Below are 26,114 nucleotides of genomic sequence, written 5' to 3'. Positions count from 1 at the left end.
CGCTCTGGTGTTCATTTGGCCTTTTGAAGGTGCACACCATCCGTCTCCCTGGAGGTAGAGGCTCGTGCTCCATACCTGTTCTTTAATAAAAAGATAAAAAGATGAGTTGGCATTCAGTGCTCATCTTCTCAATACTATTAATTATCAGGCGCGTCATGGGAGGGGGCTGAGGGGGGTGGGGTAGCGGGGCAGAGAGGGCTCGTTGTCCTGGACCTCGTGCTCCTGCCACCAAATTCATCTTTGTAATGTGGCTGTGTGTGTGTGGCTGTGTGTGTGTGTATGTGGCTGTGTGTGTGTGTGGCTGGGTGGGTGTGTGTGGCTCTGTGTGTGTGTGTGGCTGTGTGTATGTGTGTGTGTGTGTGTGTGGCTGTGTGTGTGTGGCTCTCTGTATGTATGTCTGTGGCTGTGTGTGTGGCTCTCTGTATTTGTGTGTGTGGCTGTGTGTGTGTGGCTCTCTGTATGTGTGTGGCTGTGTGTGTGGCTCTCTGTATGTGTGTGTGTGTGTGTGGCTGTGTGTGTGTCGCTCTCTGCATGTGTGTGTGTGGGAGAGACAGCAGTGTGAGAGCGACAGCAGTGTGAGAGAGACAGCAGTGTGAGTCTTCTAGGGAGAGCATGGTGTGTGGGAGAGCATGGTGTGTGAGAGGCAGCAGTGTGTGAGAGACAGCAGTGTGAGAGACCTTTTATTTATGTTTTGGTTTTTGAAACATAAATAAAACGCATTGTTATCTGCAATATCATTAGCTCAACCTCACGTAAATACGCGACCTATTGCATTGCAAATGCTATAGGTCTCGCATTTGCGAGAGATTAAGCTACTGGCATTGTAAATGACAATGCCATTTATTTATTTATTTTCAAAACCAACACATAAATAAAAATGTTGTCATTTACAATGCCAATAGCTCAAACTTTTCAAAAGGCGAAACCATTGCATTGTAAATGCTTGCTGTAGATGATAACGAACCATATCCCTGGACTCTTGACAATGTAATTATTATTAATTGGCTTATAAAGCGCACTGAAACCTAAACTGTATACTGGTGCTGAGATAAATGGCAGATTCCAACTACAATTAGATAAGAGTACCAGTTCAGGCATGCTGTTTATAAAGCCAGGTTTCTAAGCTTTACTAACACAACCGCAGCAGATCTTCCGCAAAGTTGGGCAATGTGTTCCAATGTTGAACAGCTTTTACTGAGCAGTCGCCTCCCATCTAAATTGCCTAACGTAGCGTTCTGGCTGGAATAAAAAACGTGATTTTATTTTGTATCTAACAAGGGCCCTTACCATGTAGAGCCCTATGGGCCAAACACAAAGATTTGAAACTGACTCGCTTGACAATCGATAACCAATTAAGAGAATCCCATCCTAAGAAATCCGAAGACATCCCCTCGGCCACATTTTGAATAAGCTATAAGCCCTTAAATATGCCCACTGCATATCCTAAAAATGAGAAATTGCCATTATCCATATGGTTCACAATTAATACCTAGACAACCACAGGCCTAGCTTGAGAATGAAAGAGTGGTTCACCATTCAAATGCTCCCTAGCTAAGTCTGTGCTATGTGAATATACATACACACAAACCCGGCCATACCCAAGCAGTCAAAAGTACGCCACTTAGTTGTTTGAGACCTGTCTAGAGATTTACCAAAGTCTCACCTGATCATTCTGTCCAGAACAGAGACCGGTCAGTTTCCCAGTTCATTACCAATAACTGGGTCACAGATTTGGGCGCCCGAAACAAAGAAAGTGACCTGCTTGCCTCCCTCTGCCAATCCCAAACTATTACAAATGCCTGTGAATCTCCAACCTGTGCATCCCTGAATAGTTAAGTGCCCTGTGGGCATATAATGTCATTACATAGGGGTCTGTGAGCTCCATACAAGGATAATAAATAACACTATTAAAGTCTTCAAATTGTTCAACTGCCCTTTTTTGACCAGGTTCAGTGATATGCAGAATTTCATCTAGCAGTCCAGAGATTTGCTAGCCTTTAACTCAGCTATTCTGGAGAGAGCTGAACCTCCATTTAGCAACTCTTTACCAGTATCGAGACTTTCAGCTCTCCCAACTGGCCACCCCTTACCACCTGGAAAACAAAGAGTTTCCAACTGGCTATGTGAGAGATGATGTGAAATATCCAACTCTTCTACATGGGCATCCCTAACCTCTTCAGAGACTAGCAGGTCGCCTACTTCGCTGTCCCTAACCTGGGTTAGAGATGCGCGCACTTGCCATGCAGTACTCGGGTTCACTGCTCCCACATAGTGTTGGGTATTGATTAGGAAGCTGTAACTCACATGCCCATCCGCCTAGCTCCTATGTGGGCAGTCATTAGGGCCTAAAGACATTCTAGATTCCTAGAAATAGATATTTGGCTGACACAGGCACAACGCCACCTTGGCTTATCCACCGGTAAGATCAATGCAGTCCCTTCCCTTAAATGTATGTAAGAGGTCAAGTGTAACACCAACAATCAAGGTTCTGCTTTTTAGCAAAAAGCTGTTGTATTCAGTGACTACTACTTTCCTTTTAAAGTTTACACATAATTGAAAACTCTTAGCATTCAAAGTGCTGCTGTTTGCTAAAAACCCAGCAACAGAAGTCAAACATGACATAAGGTAACTTGGCAGTTCCTTCACCACATCATTCTACGATAAAGGGGATACCATTATAAAATTTATGGACATTCAGAAGTAATATTAAAAACATATATTTTCACTTAACAGTTATGAACAAATTAAAAGATCAACCTCCCAGCAGAGGGGTGTTGAGAGGGCATTGGTATAGGAATTAAAAGGATTGGGGCAGTCCCGGGTGAGCACCAATCCTCAGCAAGCAAAGATAGAGCTGAATACCTTGTGAGAACAAGAACAGGCTTGTGACTTCTGTTAGTATAGTGATAACAGCTGGACAGCAATTATCTAGTCTGCACACAGTATGTGTTCATTGGCAGTGCTAATAAATACTTCCAGGAGGTGTTCTCCAAAAATGACTGGTGTCAGACCATCTCTTTGACATTAGAAATATTTTCGTTGCGATTTGGATTTGCAAATGTCAGTGTTCTTTTTCACTATTGCATGCCAGGCTATCAGTGCTGTAAAGTGCAATTGTATCCTTTATATATTTAATAACATATGGTTGCCTAATAACCCTGTCAAGAAATACTGGGAACATCCATGTAAATGATACACTGGTGACTCTCCAATCTTTTCTAATGGCTGTACTGGCAAGAGTTGCCAGCCAGTGTCATATTCATTACTGCAGTGCTTATTTGTACTGTCAATGAACTAAAATGTATTTAGTTCAAAGGGGAATTGCTGCAAACGCTACAGCACAACCATTGCACTTTTTATATGCAAATCGACTGCTTGCGTGGAGACTGAAGGATTGGAGGCCGACTTTACGATGCCCTGGCCTCCTCCAAGGAGCCCTGCTCAAAATGCTGTGACAGCAAACAAACAATCAGGAGTTCCTAGCGTCACTTGAGCCAGGCCTAGACCAGCTATCATATATAACTAAAAAGCAGGCCATTGGAGACAGCCGTACCTTCGCCTCCAGTCAGCAAAAATGCCCTCTGCCCTGTAACTTTAAGTAGCCGACACACAAACCTATAAATTAATGATATCAAGTCAAGAAAAAGTGAAGAAAATTAGTGTGGTATCAAAGAGCAATGGTGGACGGCAAGGTATGGGACATCCTCTGTGCAAGATAATGGAGTAAAACAATGTCTATCATACGCCATTTTGTGTATATGGTATTGTAGGCTATGTGTCATTACATTATTGATTAACATTTATAACAAACAATACCCTCTTAATTGTTTTTGGCGGCTGCTGCGGGTGCATAATACACTCACCTATTTTACTGCGATTGGTACTTGTGATCGGCAAGATGCAAGAGGATATTTTACAACAAACACAGTAACCCAATGTAAAACATTACCAGAACACAAACCAGATACCTGCAGGTTGGTTACACGCAGGGATCCAAAACAGGGGCATTTGTTTTTTCCTGTTTTTATGTTGTTTCAAACCTCTGACCAGTAGTTTGGAAACACTTGGTCCATGGGGTAGATGCATAAATTTCTGAAGCCATCTTATTTAGTATTGAACCTTGAGGTGCTTGATACCTAGAGACCTACGTACCAAGCTCCTTAAGCTTATAGACAGTGGGTCTATCTGTAACTAATAAAGTAAAAGAGAACAGCAGTTGATACATGTACATTTTTGTGGCAATATGTTGAGTGTTTCTTTTTTTCAGTTATGTTGTTTTGAAACTCCTATGCCGCATTGCTGTATGGCAAAGACTCACTACTACATGACGTAGGCCACAGAGCTGCCGCTGATGTAAATGCTGAGAGCAGCCAAATGACAACCTCTGAGACCCTCTTGCCCTGAGGAAATTTCACTCAGCAGTTCCCTTCTTCGCACGTTAATACCATCTTCGGTTCTGTTCAGTGGCGCTTCAATGCTTGTTTGGCCTTGTATGAGCAATTGCGGTTTACAGTTTGTAAAACTAAGTTGCTGAGGGGGTGGTGTTTTGCTACCTGTGTAAAAGTGGTAAGTTACACCTCGTTTTCATGTGTGGGAAGAGAAAGCACTGGCAGAGCAAGGAGACTATACCATTTAATATAAAGAGCAGAGCCTCAGAGGATTTATATAGCGCAAACTTGACCCAAGAGGGTATCAGAGCGCTTTACATTTAGGATTGTAGCGTTAAATTTTACATCAGTTACAAGAGCATAGGAAGGTACAGTACACAAAACAATGTTGCAAGAATTCTTAGGAGGGAGGGGAGGAAGGAGTCATAGCGGGGAGACGAGGAGGAACTGTGCCCAATGTCTGGCTGCATAGGTGACTGTCAAGTGTTCAGAAGAGGGTCTATGATATCCAGGTAAACACTACATAATCTAGCCATGAGATCAAGAAATGCCAAAACTTTATGGAGGGGAAGCAACTCATTTGAAACAATTTTAAATAGAAGACAATTTCAGCAGTTTTATTGATTCAATTGGCATCAAAAACTTGGGGATCTACTTAAACTACTAGATGCTCTACTAAAAGTAAAAGGCTTGAACATGGATCAAGCCTTCTGTATGCCAAGACACGTTGTTCCCCACGCTGTTCCCATAGACATGATCACCAGTTTTGTTCCAGTGAGCTTGAGCTTCTTTGCTGCCTTCCTTTCGGCAATTCCTTTATTCCAGTTGGGGACATTTTGTCTTCACTTCAGTGACTGTAGCTTCAGCTTAAAAACTATTTACATCCTTTTAGTGTAAATGTACAACAAGGTGCCACAGCTAAAAAGTTCAAGCAAGAATAGCTTATGAAGAGAACAAAATAAGTGTACCTATTGCCCAAAATGGAAAGGCAACACAGTAGGAGGAGAATAGTGGTATTCACGTCAGACTGAGTCCATTTTACAAACACTGCTGAGTTTCAGGACACATTCTGCAGAGTACCAGATGTAAAAATCCACCCATGTCAGGGTAAAAGACATTGGGTGTCACATTCAAGGAAGACAGCTGTTTGCCTATAGAATACTGGTTTACAGAGACCATTGCTAAGGCAGTGGAGTGTCTGTCATATTTAACAATGTATCACTGCAAAGGACACATCACGTTTGAAATTTGGCCGGGACAAATCAATACTGAGTATCGTGTTTAAAGAAGCGTCTATGTCAGAGAAAAGGATACTTACTGGCTGTCACATATCTACGTGGCTACTGTTTAATGTCGTGCTTGAAGACCAGAGTTGTGAACTTAGTGTTTGTTGCTGCACCTAGGAGAGAAGCTGCAAAAGAGGCTTGAGGGTAGGGATATATATTTGAACAGGACTATTGATGAGGACAGTTAGTGAGAAAAAGAGCCTATGTGCGCAGGCTGTGGCTTGTGTGGTGTTTTTGCCACATGTGTGCATGGCAAAGAAAGCTCAACCTGTTTGGCCACTAGCATGGAGCTGCGCATACACAATGTTTGAGAAACCTGTGACAATAGGCACAGTCACGCAACCCTAGTCAGGACGTATGATACTCACACAATTAACCCTCTGCCAGTACAGAAATGTCAGATGTCACGTTTAGTAGTGTTCAAGGCAATGGGTGTTTAACAGTTTTTATATAGCGCGTACTTGACCCGGTATAAGGTATCAGAGCTCTTTACATAGCACCAGTTGCGTTACATGAGGACACATTCATTTTTGTTATGCACAGGGAAATTAAGTGATTTGCCCAGAATCACAGGACGTTCAGCGCCATTGCCGAGACTCGAACCCGGTTCCTCAGATTCGACGTTAATGATAGTGCCAGCAAACAGGGCAATGACAAAGTGTATGGTGACTGGATCTCTGTTTCAAGCAGTCTGAGAGCATTTGAGGAGGTTTTATTAAGTGTCCACACACGATCTATGGACACTTTCCCCACAGCATCCACCAAAGCAGTGCAAATGTGAAAGGCATGCAAATGTTGCAACTGAAGCTGTTGCCAATTCACAGCACCGAGATACGGGTAGCTCACTGTAGGTGTGTATGCCACGTTCAAAATGATGGGGACCCCCTGCCGAGTGTGATAAGGGGCGCCTGAGTCACCCATATCTCACAGATATGCATTTGTCTTAGCTCAACTGGTGCGCCAAAATATGATTATGAATATGGGTGCAGAAATAGAAGGGTCATAAGATAATGGATTAAATAAATATGTATATCAGAAGAAATTTTAATTTCTCATCAGGAGCAACAGTGAACGACTTCCACCGCACTGAGTCCAAGAGGCCCTGTCCTCCAAGCCCATCAACAGGCAGAGCTGAACACAGGAACTGTTTGTTGAACCGGGGCAGAGGCAGTGCACCCTCTGAGGCCTCAGAAATAGAAATCCAATGTAAAGTCACAATGGAAGTCATGCTTCACTTGGGAAAGGGGAAGCGAGCAGGCTTCGGGTGTTTAAACTCTGGGCAGCCAGTGCCCCAGACATCGCCGCTAAGAGTAATAATGAAAGAAGAGGCTCAGAGGCCCGGCGACGGCGACGGCGTCGGGGCGTGCACACCATTTCATTAAAGATGAGCCTCTGAGGCTCGACCCGGGCCCAGGCGTGCGACGTGCGTGCACCATTTAATTTATTACGAGGCCGGGCGCACCATTTAAATTCATGAGGAAGACAAGTGAGGGGGCCCCTGGAGCGCGGGGGGCCTCTGCGCAACGCGGGGGCTGCGGGGGCCTGTGTTATGCCCATGATTGACACCCACTGCAAAAAGGTCCATGGGATTCTATGACCCTTATGTCAGACCCCGTTCAGGAGACTACGGGGCAGACAAGGGCTACTGGACCACAACAGTGGGGTTTTTGGCCTTTTGTAATACGGTTCCCACTAAAAAAGGTAGGACTGTGTATTAGAACGACAGAACTTCAGAATGTCGGGACTGAGTCCACCCACACCATCAGAGTCTGCGCACCCAATTCCTAATTAGCGCACACTGCCTCACCTGAACACCTAACCTTCCTGGGTGGCCGGTGATTTTGGCAACCTCAAACATGACACTGATCTCCAAGGGTTTGTGGAAACAGATCTTATCCCTTTCGTTGTTTACTTATATATGCCCATGGTAAACACAAGAAAGATAGGAATGAAGTTTTCAATACATTTAATGAAACAAATGTAGTCTTGCATTGAAAGAATGAGCTGCAATCATTGGGCAGATAAAACAAAGCAATGTAACTTTCATGATGAACATGGTGAAAAGAATAAACAGTCCAACTATGGCAGCCTGATTATTATATATATCTACCTATCACTACCCCTACTCTGGGAGCATAGTGGGTGTACCCTCTACCCGATGTCTTGGGTTAACCTGATCCCCCATATCTGGATAACTTGGTCAGGGAGTCGGCCTGAAGTGGGATTGGCAATCCTTCTCTGAAGATCTGAGTCAGCAAAGCCACATGTCGAACACAGCCTTTTGGCCAGGACAGTCATGACCAGAGTGCTCCTCTGCCCCCTGAGTGCCAGTGTACCATTTATATAATAAATACCAGTGTATTAGAGGTGTAGCACTTATGCAATGGTATGTCTAGATGTTAGAAGCTGTCTCCAAATGGGCAACACAAGCACCAGGATATCGTGTTCTGTGTTCCTAGCCTTGAGCGGAGTATACTGGTTACATAGCAAGAAATACTTTCTAAAAACAAGCAAAATGTACAGCGTCTTCTCAGAATACTATTGTGCAAGCATAAACGTATAAAATAAAATTGCTGAAGTGATGTCAATCTAAAACGTGTAAAACTATAAAGCTAAAATGGAGAACCAAAGTGGGCCCAAGAAGGCCTCATAGCACTTCTACCACTGCTTTCTGGGTCCGTTCCACTATGGCTCTGCAAACTGTGCCAAGTACAACCCTTTTCACACTTGACTCTCAGTGGTGGTGAGGGCGAGCAGTCACAGGCTTCTCAGGTAGGTTTGTGTGGATATACTCAGGCTCAGTAATCATCATTAACTCCCCAGCAGCATAACAGGATCAATGTCCAGCCCTGTGCTTCTCTATATAAAAGTACTTTATTACAGAGAAAACAGAATTATACTACACCTACAATAATGCAAGGATACCCGATTGACAGGTGTGAGTCCTTATGCTTCCAGGGGCCTTTGCCGGCTAGCTCGGCTACCCCTCCACCTACACCTTGTGGGTCCCCCATTTTTGTGGTTTCCCAGGTCTAGAGTACGAGCACTGCCTATGGGTGCAGGTTCTGCTCGCCCCTCCATGTTTGGCCTTAACACCTTGGCTGCGGCGGTAATTCCGCCGCAGCGCTAGGCGGGAGGGGGAGCCGCGCGGCGCCGCCATGCTCGTGACGGAACCACTCCATCACAAGCCTCGGGCGCGCTGTGCTTGTGACGGAGTGGTTCCGTCATGGCCCCGCCCGTTCAGTAGAACGTGCCGCGCAGGCGCGGCGGCCGAGCCGTGACGGAACCACTCCGTCACCAGCACAGTGCGTCCGTGGCTGGTGACGGAGTGGTTCCGTCATCAGCATCGATGAGGTTAACTCTCAGTCTCTAGGGTCTAGGATCAGATCAAAACAAATAAAGACACTTTACTTGGTGATGTGGAAATAGTAAATATTCACTGAAACCCGATTTCAACACATTATCATTTGTGCGCTGTATGGATCTATCAGTAAAACTACCAGTTTGTGCCAATGGAAAATATGCTGTCTGCAAATGACAGTGTACTACCACACCATGCTTTAGCAGTATACTTATAATATTTGTGATAGCGTGCTCAAAAATCCAACACTGGCTACATATCACACCCTTACCACTCTCCTGCTGAATGGGCATGGCTCCTCCGCTTCACTTGTGCTTTGTGACACTTGGAATTTTCACAATCCCTCTGAGTTCAGTGACATGAAACTGATGGCTGCCACCCCTCTCTGAAAAGTGCCTCAGCACCACTGAACAAGTGTTTATTCTCACCAGTTTGAGCCTTCTTTCTTTAGGAGCAATGACCAATTGGAGGACTTTTGTGCAACAATCAAAAGAGATGCTTTCCTCACAGACAGCGTCTAATGTACATTTATGTAAACTGTGGTGTGTTGATACCTGTGGAATTTAGGATGCTGCTGTACTTTTGCTTTTCTATGTACTGGTCAGAGAAGGACGAGGTGCTGTATGTCATGGAAGTATTCATGTTGGGCTTGCTAACTGGTGCGTACGGTGGTTCAGCGGGTGCAGGATCATATATATAAGACACAGTGGTTAATTTGTCAAATAAAAAGTGCCAGGTCTCTCCCCAGGAGACAGCACTAACAGGAGAAATGTGCTGGTACAAACTGTCTCCTGACTAGAGCCCCGGCTCTTATTTTGGAGAGGACTTGGCATAATGGCTAGAGCTGCCCATTTCGGAGCTGGGGAACTGGGTTGGAGTGTTGGCGTGGCTCAACATACTGTGATTCTGGGGAAAATCATGTGCCTTCTAAATAAGTGTGTCCGTAATTGGTGGTCTAAGTTCAGGTAGCGAGGATTAGGTGCCCGTGCTGAGCATCGTAAAGCACTGGCTCAAATTAAGCACTGAACGTCTGTTCGATACCCGGGGCGTAGTTTGGTCAGTACAATTGGGGGGGAGGGGGTGAGTGTTGGATTTCCAACAATCACCTTGCATATCTTTTTTAAAATAAGTTACACAACAGTGCTGGACTGAGCACACAAAGCAGCCCTGGCAATTCTGTCAGACCGGCCCCCTGGAGAGGGAGTGGGGTATTGGAGGGTCAGGGGGTGAGTGAGGGTGCTAGTGTGAAGCACTGCTGCTTAACTTAACCGGCTCCCAGCACTGCTGCTTTTGTTACTGGTGGACTATATTGCAGAACTACTGCAAAACTGGCCCCCAGTAACAAAAAAACACCCCCCACCACTGCAAAACCGGCACCCACCTTTCTAGTCCCCCGGGAATTCGCCTGATGCGCGCTCAGGCCAGCCCAGCCCTGCTTGACAAGCAGGGCCCATGAGGGACAATTGGGGGGGGGGGACTGGAAAGGCAGAGTAACACAGATTTATACTGAGATAGAGAAAACACAATATTTTGTCAAATATCCAACATCTTTGAAGACTTTCAAAACAGACAGTGTGTGTGAGCGTTTGTTTTGTCTGTGTGTGTGTTAAAATACCTTGTTAATTCCGACAGACAACTCACTATACTCGACTGAACGCAGCTGTACCCAACTATTTACCACAAAATACATTTAGTTGGGGGTGTAACACCCCAAACACCTCCCTGAAGCTGCGCACCTGTTGATACCTTTGTCTATATGTTTTTAGTGAGTGCATGATTCTACATACAAGCATGGTACTGTATTGTGTATTTGTATGTATAGTTGTGTATTTACACTTGGAGACTTTAACCCGCTAGATTATGTAGCAGGGTGTGTTTTATTAATAACACTAATAATAATAATTTTAAATATTTATATTTGTATTATTATTTGCAAAGCGCTGTTCAACTCGAGAGCATAATGGCGCTGTAAGGACTACAAAGGGAGTTTAAACAAGCATTGACATATCCAATAGGTCTCGCCTTTCGGACCTTGTAAGTGTTTAGCCACGCAACAGTTGATGTTGTTGCACCAAGGATATTGTGCTGCATAACCAGTCCTTTGTCAATTACTCGCTACTGGCTGGACGAGTAGAGGCGGAGCTCCAACGGTCACCTGACCTAGAGCCCCGTCCACTACTTCAAGCAGATGCCAGTCAACCTGCGCAGCGGACCCGCGAAGCGGGCGCGCCAAACGCATGCCCGTCTGCGCACGACCGCGCCCCATCGGGGCCAAACTGGTCAAACTATATCAAACAGGCTTATGGTCTCACCCGATCAAATCTTAGCTCTCCGCCCCCTACCTTAAAAGGATGCCAACTATACTCAGCTGAAAATATAGCTGATAAAACTTGTCCTTGCTGCAATTTCTTCCCTTCTACTGACCAGCCTTGTCCCCCTACAATAACATGACACACTCCTCACACTCAAACCACAGCTCCCCCCCACAAAGGACTTCTTGTTCCTTAGTCTTAACTGTCGCTCACTCCCCAAACACAAGTTAGACATATTTAACCTTCTCTGGGATGAACAGCCAGAAGCCTTATTCCTTACTGAGACCTGGCTTCACGAGAGCACTGGACCTGACATAGCTGCATCACTGCCACCCAACTACGCCATTGTTCGAAAGGACAAAGTATCCAAAGCAGGAGGGGGCATAGCCATTATTTTAAAAAATTGTCTGCAATGCACATTTGATCCTTTAGACATCCCCAATTTCAAAGCCGCCCTCTTGAAATTAGCCCTAAATCCCAACTTCACGCTCTCTGGCTTGCTTGTTTACCACCCACCAGGACACTCCTTTCCCAGCTATGTAACCCCCTTACTTATGAGCTCCAAAGATTTCTTGCTTCTAGGCGACCTTAATGTACATTTAGATGACCTGTCCAATTCAACATTGAGTAATTTGATTGCCGACTTAGCCGCCTTGAACATCAACTTACTTAACTTCAGCCCAACACCTACAGCAGGTCACCTGTTGGACCCGATTTTTTCTAGCCTTTCCCACATTAAATGCACCCCTGCAGCACCCATTTGTTGGTCTGACCACTTCCTCTCCAAATTTAGTTTCACTCCTCCAATCTCCTCTACTCAATTTTTCTCCTCTCTGAAGACCCCGAAAAGGAACTGGAAAAAACTTGATCTTATTGCCTAGAATTAAATTTTATGCTCAAATGTACCTTCTGCAGACCTACAAGTTGACGCACTGACCACAAATATTCAAAATTGGCTTTCTAACGCCATAGACTCCTGTCTTCCTCTCCCTCATAAAAAACTAAATAACCATCGACTTCCAGCACCATGGTTTAACGACTCCTTAAAAAAGGAAAAATCCAAATGTAAAGCATTAGGACGTAGATGGAGGAAAGACTCTGCGCCCGAATCTAAAAACATCTACACCAAGGCAAGAAACATTTACCATAACCTTTGCAACACTGCTAGGGCCAGCTTTGTTTCAAAAACCATATCTGAAGCTGCCAATTGTTCAAAAACTCTCTTCGGTCTGGTGAGAGAACTTGCCGGCTCAAAAACAACTGCTAATCCTCTGCCTTTAAATAAATGTCAGTGCGACGATCTCGCCCAATTCTTCACACATAAGATTGAAAAAATTCATTTGGAAATCGCAAATTCTGACTTATGTAGGGCTCTTCAGTCCCAATCCACAACCTCGCCTCGGATTATACCTTTCCCTAACCTCACGATTACATCACAATGAGAACCCTCCTTGGAGTCCTTTAGCCCCATACCACACTTAGACTCCTGGCCACCTCTAAATATTGACTCTTTCAAAACCACCTTAGATAAAGTCAAATCCGGCTCGCCCAAGGATCCTCTCCCAATCTCTATAAAGAAACAGGTGACACCCTCATCTGCATGTGATTCTCAATGCCTTGAATTCTTTGTTACTTGAATCCACAGTGCCTGCACACTGGAACGTGCAATGGTAACCCCTCTCTTAAAGAAACCCACCGCAGACCCTGATACTCTCTCCAATTACAGACCCATTTCCATTCTGCCAGCCTTCTCACAAATCCTCGAAAGACATATCCACTCCCATCTTTCACGGTTTACTGAAGCAAACAATATCCTTCACCCCTCCCAATCCGGTTTTCGAGCCGGTTTTTCCACACAGACAGCACTGTTAGGAGTCACTGAGAGGTTGTGTCATTACCTTGATGCCGGACAGACAGTGGCACTCATACTGTTAGACCTCAGTGTGGCGTTTGATACTATCTCCCATTACCTTTTAATCCACACACTGAAGTCCTTAGGCATTTGCGGCTTCACTCTGGACTGGATCACTTCCTTTCTGGACAACCGCACCTTTCAAATTTTCTCAGACACAGCCTGCTCCAGAACTTACTCATCACCTTATGGGGTACCCCAGGGATCGATCCTTAGCCCACTGCTCTTCAACCTGTATGTCAGACCTTTAGCAGACATTGTGGAACAAGCCGGTTTAATGCTTTTCACTTATGCCAACGACTCCCAGATTATCTTCTCCCTCTCAAACTCTGACCCCTCGCACCCTCTCTTCTTCAACAGGGCCTTAGCAAAATTTCTAATTGGATGAACCACAATCACCTTAAGCTAAATGGTGAAAAAACTGTAGTTCTGATCCTGGGTAAGAAGAAAGATCTTTGGAGTCCTTCTCACTGGCCAGCCGAGATGGGTAAACTCCCCAAACCCTCTAGACATGTTCGTAACTTGGGCGTCATCATTGACGACTCACTGACCATGCACCAGCAAACAGTCAAGGTTACAGCATTATCTTTTACCATCCTAAAATGGCACAGGAAAATCATTTGGATGCTGCCAGTCACCACACAAAAAGCCGTGGTCCATGCCCTCATCACCTCACGGCTCAATTACGGTAAAATTCTATACCTTGGCTCCAACAAGGCAGTGATCCATAGACTTCAGCTAGTTCAGAACTCTGCAGCAAGACTTCTCTGCATTATTCCCAGAACCTCCCCTATTTCTGGACATATCCGTGACCTACATTGGCTCAAGGTGGAGAACCGTATTAAGTTCAAAGCCCTGAGCTACATGTTCAAAATCAAAAAAGGCACGGCACCCCAGTACCTTCAATCACTTGTCCCCCCCTATGTTCCCTCCCGTCACTAGCGGTCTGAAACCATGGGCAACTTCATGGTGCCCAGGGTCAGACTCACCAGGATGGGGGAAGATCTTTTCCTACCTCAATCTGTCCCTCTGAAACACTCTCTCCCTTGTCATCCGTAAAGAAACTGCTTACACCCACTTCCGTAGAGCTCTTAAGACCTGGCTATTTAATCAATAATCTCATCTTACTGCCTCGCTATCTCTGCTCCCTGTCTGCCATGGCGCCGGGAAACCCTTTTTGGGTAGCTGTTGTGCCCTACAAATTCAACTAATAAAGAAATAAATAAAACTAAATACTTAGAAGGTCCCAAAAGCGAGACCTATTGGCTATGCCAATGCTTGTTAGTAATGTTTATGGGCATGTTGGTGGAATTAAAGGAAAATCATGCTTAGAATAATTTCTGATTAAACGCTGCAGAGCCTCGACCACTGCTTAATTGTAAATTGCAGCGAGGGTGGATTTTATCAGTCTGGCCCGTTGCAGTGGCAGGATCTGGATACTTATGTGATTAAAATATAGCAGACTGCCACATTCAAGCAGCTTTCAGTCAACAGTCCTAGAATCACATCAGAGGGCATGGGCAGTATAGGATTAGGTCGGGCTTAGAGGGTGCAATGGAACCATTTTCGTTCAGGCCACTTATCTGAAAAAAAAACGAAATCCTCCGTATTTCCCATTGAGTGGGAGACTTGACCCCAATACATTGACCTTTCCCTGGCTCCATCTGGCCTATAATAACCTTTTTGGGACAAGTGGAATAGGTGGAGGGGACTAGGCAGTGCTTAATTTGTACTAGTGGTTGCAGATGGTGTGTAGTGGCACTCATTTTTAGGTCTTGGCCTGCGTAGGCTGCGCTTGCGCAGTCTCGCCGGCGAGATCTTATGTTTATCAGAGTGGGGCTTGAACCCGCCCCTCTTCTCCATTGACTGGCCTCCTAAATGCTGGCCAGCCATTGGAGAAGACGGGCGTCTTTCCATTTAAGCCCCGTCTTTTTGGGATTCTGGGGTGTGTTTTTTAGGTTCTTTCTCTCCTCTGTCCATAGGCTGGAATTTTACATTCCAGCCAATGGGAAGAGGAGAGAAAGAAAAACATGCCCCCGAATCTGAAATGACGGGGTGTTTCTCCGAGGCATTTCTGGTTGACTTCGGAGAAACATGGTGGTGTCATGGCATGGTCCGTTTTCCTGCCGGAGCTCACTTTGTTGCCATCTACCGAGGGTAAGTGCGGGCTAGGCAAGACTAGGGGTTCGACGGTCTGTGCAAGGGTGTGGCACTAGGTAGTAAACATGCCCCAACATTAGCGCCTATATAGCTCCTTACCTGGGCCCTTAAGCGCTGCTTATATGCAACAATAACGGAAATCTCGGGATGTCAAATGAATGAAATCACACAAACAGGCGTAGATATTTTTATTTATTTATGCTCATGGAGGAAATCCGCCCTCGCTCCGTCTTGCGCACATGCGGGGATTGAGGGGGGGAGGAAAGTGGGCTTCCCCTGAACTAGCCGCCACTTATAGGGCTCTAAGAGGTGTAGCCGTGGATGTAAGGCAGGGCGGTGGAGGAGCCTGTGCCCACGATGTAGCGTGCGTGAGTTGGGGTGGGAGTTTGGCGGCGGTTGGGGGATGCTGAGGACCCGTGCACGCGCAGCAGCGGTTATGAGTTTAGATGCCTCAGCATCAGGGACGTTGGGCACATGCGGCGAGCCTGAGGCAGGAGTTGCAGTACTCCGCTGGGTCTTGCCGAGGCATCCCGAACGTGCGGGCTGAAGGGCTGGGCCCTGCGGGGGGAGAGACTTGATCCGGCGAACATTAAAGAGCTCGGGAGTGGGTGAGTGATCGGAGGACGGGGCCTGGTTGCCCCCAGTCTTCCCATCGCCGTACTTCATCTCTTTCCGGAGCTGCTCGGCTCCGCTCGACTCCCACCCTTGGCCCCCTTCCCTCTGCCCCCTGCCATCCTCCGTCCCACTCTCCCTCGGTTGTGCTGGATCATGGCTGCTTGCAGAGGCTGCTCCGTGCTCACGCCGACTGTGGCGGCGCCTTGAGCGAAGCCTGGAGGTGGAGTCCGTCGGGGACACGCCACCTTCACCCCGAGCCCCTCAGAGAGAGGTGAGAGGGGCGGACGGCTCATCGGACCATCAAGGGGGCGCAGTGGCAACTGGTGGTTGGGGGCCATTGGTGCATTAGTGGGATGTCGATGTATATTGTGCATCACGTGGACACTGGTGCACCTAGGGGCATGCATTAGCCCAATGCACGGGGGCGGGGGCTGCAGACCTGCGGGCATTTAATCGATGCATCCTGGAAGGACTGCTGCAGCTCTGTGGTACGTGCCTGGTAGCATTCACCCAGCCATGAGGGGATCTGTGCAGTTCTTGAGCGGCCCTTTCTCGTCTCTTGGAGTTTTGGTGCCAAGCAGTGTGCACTAGTGCAGCTGTTGGTGGGCTGGTGCATTGAAGCACTGGAGCTTCTATGGTGCACACCGGTGTGCACTGTCCTAGTTCGGATCGGCACTGACGCATTCTGGAAACACTGGTGCAATTCGTTGGAGATCCTGGTGCAGCTGTGGGGCACTGATGCCCCTAGGATACACTGGTGCAGCTCAGGGCGAGCTTGTGCAGCTCAGATGTTGGTGCATTTTGGGGCAGCTTTGGTGCAGTTATTGTTGGGCTTTACAACCACTGGGACTGCACTGGTGCAGGTAAGTATGATATGCCGCAGATCAGCGAGCAGTGACATGTCTTGGGACGAGCAGTGTAGTTCTTGGGGACATTGGTCCTGCAAGCTGGTGCAGCAATGGTGAACTGACGTAACACCAAGTGCATTGGTGCAGCTGCGGGTGCGCTCGTGCACTTGAGGAAACACTATTGTAATTATGGTGCGCTGGTGCAACCCGGGATACACTATAGCACCTGCGGGTGACCACGCGTGCCCAGCTCTGGATATGCCAGTGTATTTGGTGGAAGGATTAGTGCTGTTCTTGTGGGACCTTGCAACCACTGGGCTGAACTGGTGCAGTAAAGTGTGAGGTGCTGCAGCTCGGAGAGCAATGAAGCATCAGTGTAGTTCTTTGGGGACACTGGTGCAGCCGCGATGGTAATGCACTGGTGGACTGGCGAGTGCATTGGTGCTGCTTTGGGCTGGTGCACTTGAGTGATCACCAGGGCAGTTATGGTGCGCTGGTGCTACCAGGGGTGGTCTAGAGCAGCAATGTTGAGCGTGTGCATCTCGGGAGAGGCAGGTGTCTTTTAGGGAATCGCTTGCGCAGCTCTTGGAGGACACTGGTGCAGGTAATGGGGGTGCTGTTGCAAGTAGTATAAAAGACATTTGAAGATACATTGGTGTAGTGCGTTGGGGTCACTGGTGCACTAGTGCCACGTAGGGTGCATCAGAGCAGCAGTGTGTGAGCTGGTGCAGCTCGGGAGAGGCAGCCATTGGCGGCACAAGGGCAGAGGTGCAGCGATGGGGTTGCTTGCGCCTGTTGGTTATTAATACTGATGCAGCTGTGGAGAGCTGGTCCCTGGTTGTGATCGTTTTTCTTGCCTCTGTTCCCTAGTTGTGTTAGTTTTTCTTGCCTCTGTTCCCTGGTTGTGCTCATTTTTCTTGCCTCTGTTCCCTGATTGTGCCCGTTTTCTTGCCTCTGTTACCTGGTTGTGATTGGTTTTCTTGCCTCTGTTCCCTGGTTGTTCTCATTTTTTCTTGCCTCTGTTCCCTGGTTGGTATTGTTTTTCTTGCCTCTGTTCCCTGATTGTGCCTGTTTTCGTGCCTCTGTTCCCTGGTTGTGATCGTTTTTCTTGCCTCTGTTCCCTGGTTGTGCTCGCTTTTCTTGCCTCTGACCCTGGTTGTGCTCGCTTTTCTTGCCTCTGTTCCCTGGTTGTGCTCGCTTTTCTTGCCTCTGCTCCCTGGTTGTGCTCTAAAATCGATTGCAAAAAATGGAGCAAGGGTGGATACATAAAATAAACATGGTTGGGTAAAACATACCCGGGTATGGCCTATCACAAATATGTAGTATAATCTATTCGAGCAGTAGCTGCTGTGGAGAGCTGGTGCACTCCACGTGAACAGAAGTGCACAGACGGGGTGTCGTGCAGATGTGGGGGTGCTGACTGGGGCTCCTTCAGAGGGCGATGGCTTGTGCACTCTGCGTGAACAGTAGTGCACAGACGGGGTGTTGTGCAGTTGAAGAACACTGTGCAGATGTGGGGGTGCTGACTGGGGCAGCAGTGCCCTGCAAGTGGGAGAATGCCATGCCAGTGGGGAGGGCAGTGTGCTACAAGTAGTGTCAGTAGGGGGGAGAATGCCATGTTTGTGGGGGGGTGGGGCAGCGTGCTACAAGTAGGAGAATGCCCCCAGTGTTAGCAGGGGGGAGAATGCCATGCCAGTGGGGAGGGCAGTGTGCCATAAGTGGGAGAATGTCCCTCAGTGTCAGCAGTGCCCAGTAGGGGGGAGATTACCTTGGCAGTGGAGGGAGCAGTGTTATCTGTGGAATGCTCAGCCAGTGTTGAAAGTGCCTCGACAGTGGAGAGGGCAAGAGGGGGAATGCTTGTCTTGCCTCTGTTCCCTGATTGTACCCGTTTTCCTGCCTCTGTTCCCTGGTTGTGATCGTTTTTCTTGCCTCTGTTCCCTAGTTGTTCTCGTTTTTCTTGCCTCTTTTCCCTGGTTGAGCTAGTTTTTCTTGCCTCTGTTCCCTGATTGTGCCCGTTTTCTTGCCTCTGTTACCTGGTTGTGATTGTTTTTCTTGCCTCTGTTCCCTGGTTGTGCTCGTTTTTTCTTGCCTCTGTTCCCTGGTTGTGATCGTTTTTCTTGCCTCTGTTCCCTGGTTGTGATCGTTTTTCTTGCCTCTGTTCCCTAGTTGTGTTAGTTTTTCTTGCCTCTGTTCCCTGGTTGTGATAGTTTTTCTTGCCTCTGTTCCCTGATTGTGCCCGTTTTCTTGCCTCTGTTACCTGGTTGTGATTGTTTTTTTTGCCTCTGTTCCCTGGTTGTGCTAGTTTTTTCTTGCCTCTCTTCCCTGGTTGTCATCGTTTTTCTTGCCTCTGTTCCCTGGTTGTGCCTGTTTTCCTGCCTCTGTTCCCGGGTTGTGATCGTTTTTCTTGCCTCTGTTCCCTGGTTGTGATCGTTTTTCTTGCCTCTGTTCCCTGGTTGTGCTAGTTTTTCTTGCCTCTGTTCCCTGGTTGTGCTTGTTTTTCTTGCCTCGGTTCCCTGGTTGTGCCCGTTTTCTTGCCTCTGTTCCCTGGTTGTGATTGTTTTGCTTGCCTCTGTTCCCTGGATGTGATCGTTTTTCTTGCCTCTGTTCCCTGGTTGTGCCCATTTTCTTGCCTCTGTTCCCTGGTTGTGCTCGTTTTTCTTGCCTCTGTTCCCTGGTTGTGCCCATTTTCTTGACTCTGTTCCCTGGTTGTGATTGTTTTGCTTGCGTCTGTACCCTGGTTGTGATCGTTTTTCTTGCCTCTGTTCCCTGGTTGTGCCCGTTTTCTTACCTCTGTTCCCTGGTTGTGATTGTTTTGCTTGCCTCTGTACCCTGGTTGTGATCATTTTTCTTGCCTCTGTTCCCTGGTTGTGCCCGTTTTCTTACCTCTGTTCCCTGGTTGTGATCGTTTTTCTTGCCTCTGTTCCCTGGTTGTGATCATTTTTCTTGCCTCTGTTCCCTAGTTGTGCTAGTTTTTCTTGCCTCTGTTCCCTGGTTGTGCTAGTTTTTCTTGCCTCTGTTCCCTGGTTGTGCTCGTTTTTTTTGCCTCTGTTCCCTGGTTGTGCCTGTTGTCTTGCCTCTGTTCCCAGGTTGTGATTGTTTTGCTTGCCTCTGTTCCCTGGTTTTGATCATTTTTCTTGCCTCTGTTCCCTGGTTGTGATCGTTTGTCTTGCCTCTGTTCCCTAGTTGTGCTAGTTTTTCTTGCCTCTGTTCCCTGGTTGTGCCTGTTTTCCTGCCTCTGTTCCCGGGTTGTGATCGTTTTTCTTGCCTCTGTTCCCTGGTTGTGATCGTTTTTCTTGCCTCTGTTCCCTGGTTGTGCTAGTTTTTCTTGCCTCTGTTCCCTGGTTGTGCTTGTTTTTCTTGCCTCGGTTCCCTGGTTGTGCCCGTTTTCTTGCCTCTGTTCCCTGGTTGTGATTGTTTTGCTTGCCTCTGTTCCCTGGATGTGATCGTTTTTCTTGCCTCTGTTCCCTGGTTGTGCCCATTTTCTTGCCTCTGTTCCCTGGTTGTGCTCGTTTTTCTTGCCTCTGTTCCCTGGTTGTGCCCATTTTCTTGACTCTGTTCCCTGGTTGTGATTGTTTTGCTTGCGTCTGTACCCTGGTTGTGATCGTTTTTCTTGCCTCTGTTCCCTGGTTGTGCCCGTTTTCTTACCTCTGTTCCCTGGTTGTGATTGTTTTGCTTGCCTCTGTACCCTGGTTGTGATCATTTTTCTTGCCTCTGTTCCCTGGTTGTGCCCGTTTTCTTACCTCTGTTCCCTGGTTGTGATCGTTTTTCTTGCCTCTGTTCCCTGGTTGTGATCATTTTTCTTGCCTCTGTTCCCTAGTTGTGCTAGTTTTTCTTGCCTCTGTTCCCTGGTTGTGCTAGTTTTTCTTGCCTCTGTTCCCTGGTTGTGCTCGTTTTTTTTGCCTCTGTTCCCTGGTTGTGCCTGTTGTCTTGCCTCTGTTCCCAGGTTGTGATTGTTTTGCTTGCCTCTGTTCCCTGGTTTTGATCATTTTTCTTGCCTCTGTTCCCTGGTTGTGATCGTTTGTCTTGCCTCTGTTCCCTAGTTGTGCTAGTTTTTCTTGTCCCTGTTTCCTGGTTGTCCTCGTTTTTCTTGCCTCTGTTCCCTGATTGTGCCCGTTTTCTTGCCTCTGTTACCTGGTTGTGATTGTTTTTCTTGCCTCTGTTCCCTGGTTGTGCTAGTTTTTTTTGCCTCCGTTCCCTGGTTGGTATTGTTTTTCTTGCCTCCGTTCCCTGGTTGATATAGTTTTTCTTGCCTCTGTTCCCTGATTGTGCCTGTTTTCCTGCCTCTGTTCCCTGGTTGTGATCGTTTTTCTTGCCTCTGTTCCCCGGTTGTGATGGTTTTTCTTGCCTCTGTTCCCTGGTTGTGCTCGCTTTTCTTGCCTCTGACCCTGGTTGTGCTCGCTTTTCTTGCCTCTGTTCCCTGGTTGTGCTCTAAAATCGATTGCAAAAAATGGAGCAAGGGTGGATACATAAAATAAACATGGTTGGGTAAAACATACACGGGTATGGCCTATCACAAATATGTAGTATAATCTTATCGAGCAGTAGCTGCAGTGGAGAGCTGGTGTACTCCACGTGAACAGTAGTGCATAGACGAGGTGTCGTGCAGATGTGGGGGTGCTGACTGGGGCTCCTTCAGAGGGCGATGGCTTGTGCACTCTGCGTGAACAGTAGTGCACAGACGGGGTGTTGTGCAGTTGAAGAACACTGTGCAGATGTGGGGCGTGCTGACTGGGGCAGCAGTGCCCTGCAAGTGGGAGAATGCCATGCCAGTGGGGAGGGCAGTGTGCTACAAGTAGTGTCAGTAGGGGGAGAATGCCATGTTTGTGGGGGGGGGGGGTGGGGCAGCGTGCTACAAGTAGGAGAATGCCCCCAGTGTTAGCAGGGGGGAGAATGCCATGCCAGTGGGGAGGGCAGTGCGCCATAAGTGGGAGAATGCCCCTCAGTGTCAGCAGTGCCCAGTAGGGGGGAGATTACCTTGGCAGTGGAGGGAGCAGTGTTATCTGTGGAATGCTCAGACAGTGTTGAAAGTGCCTCGACAGTGGAGAGGGCAAGAGGGGAATGCTTGTCTTGCCTCTGTTCCCTGATTGTACCCGTTTTCCTGCCTCTGTTCCCTGGTTGTGATCGTTTTTCTTGCCTCTGTTCCCTAGTTGTGTTAGTTTTTCTTGCCTCTGTTCCCTGGTTGTGATAGTTTTTCTTGCCTCTGTTCCCTGATTGTGCCCGTTTTCTTGCCTCTGTTACCTGGTTGTGATTGTTTTTTTTGCCTCTGTTCCCTGGTTGTGCTAGTTTTTTCTTGCCTCTGTTCCCTGGTTGTCATCGTTTTTCTTGCCTCTGTTCCCTGGTTGTGCCTGTTTTCCTGCCTCTGTTCCCGGGTTGTGATTGTTTTTCTTGCCTCTGTTCCCTGGTTGTGATCGTTTTTCTTGCCTCTGTTCCCTGGTTGTGCTCGTTTTTCTTGCCTCTGTTCCCTGGTTGTGCTCGTTTTTCTTGCCTCGGTTCCCTGGTTGTGCCCGTTTTCTTGCCTCTGTTCCCTGGTTGTGATTGTTTTGCTTGCCTCTGTTCCCTGGATGTGATCGTTTTTCTTGCCTCTGTTCCCTGGTTGTGCCCATTTTCTTGCCTCTGTTCCCTGGTTGTGCTCGTTTTTCTTGCCTCTGTTCCCTGGTTGTGCCCATTTTCTTGACTCTGTTCCCTGGTTGTGATTGTTTTGCTTGCGTCTGTACCCTGGTTGTGCTCGTTTTTCTTGCCTCTGTTCCCTGATTGTACCCGTTTTCCTGCCTCTGTTCCCTGGTTGTGATCATTTTTCTTGCCTCTGTTCCCTAGTTGTGCTAGTTTTTCTTGCCTCTGTTCCCTGGTTGTGCTAGTTTTTCTTGCCTCTGTTCCCTGGTTGTGCTCGTTTTTTTTGCCTCTGTTCCATGGTTGTGCCTGTTGTCTTGCCTCTGTTCCCTGGTTGTGATTGTTTTGCTTGCCTCTGTTCCCTGGTTTTGATCATTTTTCTTGCCTCTGTTCCCTGGTTGTGATCGTTTGTCTTGCCTCTGTTCCCTAGTTGTGCTCGTTTTTCTTGTCCCTGTTTCCTGGTTGTCCTCGTTTTTCTTGCCTCTGTTCCCTGATTGTGCCCGTTTTCTTGCCTCTGTTACCTGGTTGTGATTGTTTTTCTTGCCTCTGTTCCCTGGTTGTGCTAGTTTTTTTTGCCTCCGTTCCCTGGTTGGTATTGTTTTTCTTGCCTCTGTTCCCTGATTGTGCCTGTTTTCCTGCCTCTGTTCCCTGGTTGTGATCGTTTTTCTTGCCTCTGTTCCCCGGTTGTGATGGTTTTTCTTGCCTCTGTTCCCTGGTTGTGCTCGCTTTTCTTGCCTCTGACCCTGGTTGTGCTCGCTTTTCTTGCCTCTGTTCCCTGGTTGTGCTCTAAAATCGATTGCAAAAAATGGAGCAAGGGTGGATACATAAAATAAACATGGTTGGGTAAAACATACACGGGTATGGCCTATCACAAATATGTAGTATAATCTTAGCGAGCAGTAGCTGCAGTGGAGAGCTGGTGTACTCCACGTGAACAGTAGTGCATAGACGAGGTGTCGTGCAGATGTTGGGGTGCTGACTGGGGCTCCTTCAGAGGGCGATGGCTTGTGCACTCTGCGTGAACAGTAGTGCACAGACGGGGTGTTGTGCAGTTGAAGAACACTGTGCAGATGTGGGGCGTGCTCACTGGGGCAGCAGTGCCCTGCAAGTGGGAGAATGCCATGCCAGTGGGGAGGGCAGTGTGCTACAAGTAGTGTCAGTAGGGGGAGAATGCCATGTTTGTGGGGGGGGGGTGGGGCAGCGTGCTACAAGTAGGAGAATGCCCCCAGTGTTAGCAGGGGGGAGAATGCCATGCCAGTGGGGAGGGCAGTGCGCCATAAGTGGGAGAATGCCCCTCAGTGTCAGCAGTGCCCAGTAGGGGGGAGATTACCTTGGCAGTGGAGGGAGCAGTGTTATCTGTGGAATGCTCAGACAGTGTTGAAAGTGCCTCGACAGTGGAGAGGGCAAGAGGGGAATGCTTGTCTTGCCTCTGTTCCCTGATTGTACCCGTTTTCCTGCCTCTGTTCCCTGGTTGTGATCGTTTTTCTTGCCTCTGTTCCCTAGTTGTGTTAGTTTTTCTTGCCTCTGTTCCCTGGTTGTGATAGTTTTTCTTGCCTCTGTTCCCTGATTGTGCCCGTTTTCTTGCCTCTGTTACCTGGTTGTGATTGTTTTTTTTGCCTCTGTTCCCTGGTTGTGCTAGTTTTTTCTTGCCTCTGTTCCCTGGTTGTCATCGTTTTTCTTGCCTCTGTTCCCTGGTTGTGCCTGTTTTCCTGCCTCTGTTCCCGGGTTGTGATTGTTTTTCTTGCCTCTGTTCCCTGGTTGTGATCGTTTTTCTTGCCTCTGTTCCCTGGTTGTGCTCGTTTTTCTTGCCTCTGTTCCCTGGTTGTGCTCGTTTTTCTTGCCTCGGTTCCCTGGTTGTGCCCGTTTTCTTGCCTCTGTTCCCTGGTTGTGATTGTTTTGCTTGCCTCTGTTCCCTGGATGTGATCGTTTTTCTTGCCTCTGTTCCCTGGTTGGGCCCATTTTCTTGCCTCTGTTCCCTGGTTGTGCTCGTTTTTCTTGCCTCTGTTCCCTGGTTGTGCCCATTTTCTTGACTCTGTTCCCTGGTTGTGATTGTTTTGCTTGCGTCTGTACCCTGGTTGTGCTCGTTTTTTTTGCCTCTGTTCCCTGATTGTACCCGTTTTCCTGCCTCTGTTCCCTGGTTGTGATCGTTTTTCTTGCCTCTGTTCCCTAGTTGTGTTAGTTTTTCTTGCCTCTGTTCCCTGGTTGTGATAGTTTTTCTTGCCTCTGTTCCCTGATTGTGCCCGTTTTCTTGCCTCTGTTCCCTGGTTGTGCTAGTTTTTTCTTGCCTCTGTTCCCTGGTTGTCATCGTTTTTTTGCCTCTGTTCCCTGGTTGTGCCTGTTTTCCTGCCTCTGTTCCCGGGTTGTGATCGTTTTTCTTGCCTCTGTTCCCTGGTTGTGATCGTTTTTCTTGCCTCTGTTCCCTGGTTGTGCTCGTTTTTCTTGCCTCTGTTCCCTGGTTGTGCTCGTTTTTCTTCCCTCGGTTCCCTGGTTGTGCCCGTTTTCTTGCCTCTGTTCCCTGGTTGTGATTGTTTTGCTTGCCTCTGTTCCCTGGATGTGATCGTTTTTCTTGCCTCTGTTCCCTGGTTGTGCCCATTTTCTTGCCTCTGTTCCCTGGTTGTGCTCGTTTTTCTTGCCTCTGTTCCCTGGTTGTGCCCATTTTCTTGACTCTGTTCCCTGGTTGTGATTGTTTTGCTTGCGTCTGTACCCTGGTTGTGCTCGTTTTTCTTGCCTCTGTTCCCTGATTGTGCCCGTTTTCTTGCCTCTGTTACCTGGTTGTGATTGTTTTTCTTGCCTCTGTTCCCTGGTTGTGCTTGTTTTTTCTTGCCTCTGTTCCCTGGTTGTGGTCGTTTTTCATGCCTTTGTTCCCTGATTGTGCCAGTTTTCTTGCCTCTTTTACCTGGTTGTGATTGTTTTTCTTGCCTCTGTTCCCTGGTTGTGATCGTTTTTCTTGCCTCTGTTCCCTGGTTGTTATCGTTTTTCTTGCCTCTGTTCCCTAGTTGTGTTAGTTTTTCTTGCCTCTGTTCCCTGGTTGTGCTGGTTTCTCTTGCCTTTGTTCCCTGATTGTGCCAGTTTTCATGCCTCTGTTACCTGGTTGTGATTGTTTTTTTTGCCTCTGTTCCCTGGTTGTGCTAGTTTTTTCTTGCCTCTGTTCCCTGGTTGTGCCTGTTTTCCTGCCTCTGTTCCCGGGTTGTGATAGTTTTTCTTGCCTCTGTTCCCTGGTTGTGATCGTTTTTCTTGCCTCTGTTCCCTGGTTGTGCTCGTTTTTCTTGCCTCTGTTCCCTGGTTGTGCTCGATTTTCTTGCCTCGGTTCCCTGGTTGTGCCCGTTTTCTTGCCTCTGTTCCCTGGTTGTGATTGTTTTGCTTGCCTCTGTTCCCTGGATGTGATCGTTTTTCTTGCCTCTGTTCCCTGGTTGTGCCCATTTTCTTGCCTCTGTTCCCTGGTTGTGCTCGTTTTTCTTGCCTCTGTTCCCTGGTTGTGCCCATTTTCTTGACTCTGTTCCCTGGTTGTGATTGTTTTGCTTGCCTCTGTACCCTGGTTGTGATCGTTTTTCTTGCCTCTGTTCCCTGGTTGTGCCCGTTTTCTTACCTCTGTTCCCTGGTTGTGATCGTTTTTCTTTCCTCTGTT

Source organism: Lissotriton helveticus, chromosome 7 (assembly GCF_964261635.1).
Source record: "Lissotriton helveticus chromosome 7, aLisHel1.1, whole genome shotgun sequence".
Classification (NCBI taxonomy): domain Eukaryota; kingdom Metazoa; phylum Chordata; class Amphibia; order Caudata; family Salamandridae; genus Lissotriton; species Lissotriton helveticus.
This window is presented reverse-complemented; position numbering follows the sequence as displayed.